A 4914-nucleotide genomic window follows, 5' to 3' on the forward strand; every position below is an offset into this window, starting at 1 on the left:
CAAAACATCCCAAATTCAGATGCCTACATGTCTTGGACCTGACAGGGTCACTGCTGTAATCCCACGGCAGGTTTATATTCCCCAGTTGCAACACAGCCACACTAAGAATGCTTCCTAAGGCAGGAACCTCCAACTTTTTTATGCCTCAGGGAGATCAGGCACCAGAAAAACAATAACTGGATTATTTTTTTATTTCAACAAGATAGCTGTGAATAACCATCTACTGCTGTGTCATTGTAAAGATCAGTCCTGCATATAAAGGTGTAGGTTGTTCTAAATAAACAGAATTTGGGTAAGATGACAATGAATGCTTTGATATAAATGCAGGGGAACTGTTATCTACAGAAGGTGGATTTTTTATTTAGCTTCCATTTACAGGTTATTTAACTCTTCCTGTTTACTCTCTCATTGCAATTACAAGGTCTGCTGGGATTTACCTGTAATTAAACTAGACAGGGCCTAGAGAATCTGTACTGGTTATGTATAGCTCTGAATAATTCAACAGCTTTTGTGTACTGCCTTTACTGAAATTAGAAATTTGGAATGAAAGTTCTCAAACAGCCCAAAGGAGTGTTAGGATTGGAGAATAAGGTTTTTATAGAGGCATTTGTGTGTAAGTAACAGAAAATGGCAATATGCCCGGGGACCTGAAAAGTCTAGCAAAAAAAAAAAAGGATTTATGTTGTAACTGAAGTCCAGGAGGTAAGGCACAGGTTTTACAGCTGAGGCAGTCTTAGAGTCAGCTGGGAGCACAAACAACAACTTTTCATTTTAATGGAAATACCTTTTCCAAAACTCTTTGTCTTTGGCTTTCAGCCAGGCCACAATATCACAGTGATTGATGCCCTATAAACACCCAGGCACCAAACACAGATGTAAGAGGTGGCAGTTTGGGTGAGCATCTCAAAAGGTTTCACCAAACTGCTGTCCATAACTTGACTGTGAATCTCAGCTAACTATATTTGTTTGCCATTTTGGCTAGAATCAAAGTTTCTAGACTGGTTTAAGGACTTGAGATAGGTTAGTTTTTCTCTGCTCTCTCTTGGAACGTCATCTCTTTATCATGAACACAGCCAGATGCTTTGAAAACACATAACCAACAATTCTCACAGGCTAAGGTTTTCTTTTAGGTATTTCCAGTTTCATCCTGATGTAAGATTAATGGAAGTTTGCTATGTACCTGCCTCTACAGAGAACTAAGTGAACACAATATAGACATGCATTCATGTGAATTCATTGGCTTTTGGATACTGCTTAACCATAAACTTATTAAAACAATATGATCTTTTTATACAGCAACTTCAACATCAAGGCTCCAAGTGGTATTTACAAGCACAAAATCATCATGCATGGACTACTAGGTTTAGAAGGCAGTTTGTGTTCTTGAAAGCTTATTTATTTCCTTCAGGGACGTAATTTGTGCTAATAAATGGCATTATCTCTATTTAAAAGCCTAGCTGCATAATAAATTTCTTTTAACCTGACCATGACAATTTTGTCTAGGTCACCAGGGTGGACTTTGCTGGTAGAAACTGGAAGTCTGCTCTGCAGCAAGCAGTACTTCTGCTATACAAACCATGAGCCCTGTAAAGGGTTAGCTGGCCTTCTCTTATTTTATGATTTCAGAACAGTATAGAAGCATCTGCTGCCTAAACATAAACATTTGTAGATGGATTAAAACCAAGTCTCAATTTTCAGCAAATGTCTATTTATCCTTTCCTCTGGCTTCCAGACACAGTAAAGCTGGGGCTGTCAGATAAGACAAAATGAATGGGGAATTTTTTTTGTATGCTAATGGCACTGTGAGGTTGCAGAGAGTTGTCAGGTACTCACTCTTGTTCCTTCCATTCTATGCCCCCAACTTTTGTTTTTGGAGATTTTGCTATCACTTGCAATGCTTGGGGTCCACAAGCAAGTGAATGCAAATGTGGCACCTTCATGCGACATGGAGCAGGACGCTGGACTGAAGGTCTGCCTAGGTAACTAATGTCTTTGGCATGCAGGGGGCAGTAAGAGCAAGCCTGAGTGCAGAACTGGTATATCCACCACTGTTTGGGCCCATCTGGAATGATAGCTAAGAAAGGACTGAAATGAGAATGACTAGCCAGAAAAACAGCGTATTTAACCCTTGTGCTCCTTAAGTAGATGTTACTGTGCTTGACTCTGAGCAACTATTGTGATGGTGGGGAGAGTGAGCTGGCAGATGCTCTACCCAAGTGCTGAGGTTGAGATCAAAGTAACTGGACTTAGGAGCAAATCATAACTCATGTGAAAAACTAAGGTGTCATTGCACTAATTTTCTTTATTACAGACAGATTTAATAACTGGTTATCAGGCAGCATTTTCCAGTGTTATAACCTGGTATTACCAACTACTCTGTTGTTCCCCTTCTGCAATTGTATTTAGTATAAAAAAGAACATTAGCTGCATGAGAAGGTCAAATTATCTTGGTAATAAGCAGCTTTATATTGGAGTATCTCTGTTCAATCTCAGAGTGGTGGTAGTATATCAATGTGGCTAAAATTTCTAACTGGAATGGATAGTGGCAAAAATATACAGTATAGTCCAGCTGGTTAATTGGGTAATTCTTCAGTGCATCCTCTCAGCTTTAAATCTGTGTAAGTTCATTGGGCACAAGGAAGCAGGTCAAGGAGGCCAAAGCTAGAGACTATGAAGCAGGATAAAAGAAATATTTTTGTTACTCAGTTTCTACTTTGGAAAGAATTTGAGTCCCTGCGGAAGGATCAATGGATGTATTAGCAGTGGTAGGACACTCAAAGTGCTCCATGAACAATTGCAAAGGACAATGAATATTTTCCCTCATACAGCATGTGCCATGGTCCAAGGCAAGATAAAAGAAATACAATCAAATTTTACAATTTGATAAAGAAATTGAGTGAAAGTGAGAGGCACTGGCCATGGCATCTAGTTTTGTTTAGCAAAGATTACAACTTTTTTTTTCTAAAAGAACTTTATTATTCAGTGCCTACTTGACAGTACTTTTCTGATTGCCCTCAGCACCAGGCATTCAGTGTCCTTTTCTAGCAAGGAGTTGGTGCATGAAACCCTGTGGTGCTGTTAGGAAATTTATAGTGCTGTAGAAATGCTGAGACTATAACACCTGAATTTTCAGAGAGGATTTAGGAAGTAAAGCTACATTATTATGCCAATATCTGTGCGGCACCAGATTTCCTTCCAAAATACTGCTAAGATGAGAATATATAACCTGAGAAAAATAAATAAAACAATTACCAAATAAATGGATTCATATTCTTAGGGAAAAAATTTTCAAGCTTTATCTGGAATAGTTAATCTCTTTTCTTCTAATGAACTTTTTTTGTTTGTTTTTATACACCAGAGACCACTCACACACTAGGAAATTCACTGCTAAGTCCAGATAGAATAAAGTTGTTCACCTAGTGGTTAGGAGTATACATGTTTTGGAAAGAATAAAATGTATACTTCATGGTATTCACTTAAGTGCTAAGGTTATTTATAGATCCACAGCAAATAAACTATTTTGTTCAACTGAAACATCTCACTGCTGAGAGTAAATATCAAGCTTTACGCATTTACAAAGAAAAAAGCTTTCCAAATATGACAAAAGAAAAATTCTTTATTTCCCTAATCTGTGTGTGGGAAGGCAGATGAGAGATGTGTGGGAGCAGTGTTTATTTTAGTGAGTTTTGCTTCCTCAGGCAGCTGTGATGTCTTTTGCTGAGAGCCTTCGGGGAAGGTTGGGGAGAAAGGAGATGCTCACCTGAGTGATGGAAGGGGAAGATAATGGTGAGCTCAGCAGCCAACCTGATTTGGACTCTAAGTGGGTGAGGTCAAAGGATGTGCATGAATGAGAGATGTGTGGGAGCAGTGTTTATTTTAGTGAGTTTTGCTTCCTCAGGCAGCTGTGATGTCTTTTGCTGAGAGCCTTCGGGGAAGGTTGGGGAGAAAGGAGATGCTCACCTGAGTGATGGAAGGGGAAGATAATGGTGAGCTCAGCAGCCAACCTGATTTGGACTCTAAGTGGGTGAGGTCAAAGGATGTGCATGACATTAAGGTTAGTCTCCTTTCTGTTTCTATCCTTCTTGCAAGTAGAAATCAGTAATTTCTGTTTCCTCCTGGGGCAGAGGCTTGTTCCATGAGTGTGCAGAGCAGATGTAGCAATCTGAGGCACAGCACTATTGTGCCACAGAATACATGTCCCAGTGCTAATTTTTCCTCATTGCAGTGACATAGGACATCCCTTTCAAATGGGGAACAGTGGTAAAACATGTGTCTTTGCAGAGTTGGGCCCTACAGAACCAGATCACAATCCTGGCGATGAGTGTGGGGAGTGTGTGAGTACTATGCTGTCCCAGAAGTACTTAGATGGGTATTTTCTCTTTCTAGTGACTCAACAACTCTAAAATATGTAGTGCCACTGCTGGGCTTAGGGGTATTTATTAATCTGTTTGATGCCAAATAGCCTTGGAATCATCTTTACATCTTCTTTGCAGACACACACTCACATAAGTATTGTTTAGAAACAGAAGAAATGGCTGTTATTCATGCAAAAAGTATTACAGGTTATCATGTGGGTAAAAGGTATTAGCTTATGAATCATAGGGTCATAGGATACCAGGTTGGAAGGGACCCCAAGAATCATCTGCTCCAACCTTTCTTGGCCAAGGCATGGTCCAGGCAGGATGACCCAGCACCCTGTCCAGCAGAATCTTAAAAGTGTCCCACATTGGGGAATCCACCACTTCACTGGGGAGATTATTCCAATGGTTGACTGTTCTCATTGTGAAAAAATTCCTATTGTGTTTAAATGGAATCTCGTCAGGAGTAACTTGTACCCATTATCCCTTGTATTTTCCATGTCACTCCTTGGAAAAAGGAAGTCTACATTTTCTGTGAAGCCACCCTTTAAATTTT

This window comes from Acanthisitta chloris, unplaced genomic scaffold (assembly GCF_000695815.1).
Source record: "Acanthisitta chloris isolate BGI_N310 unplaced genomic scaffold, ASM69581v1 scaffold705, whole genome shotgun sequence".
Taxonomy (NCBI): Eukaryota; Metazoa; Chordata; class Aves; order Passeriformes; family Acanthisittidae; genus Acanthisitta; species Acanthisitta chloris.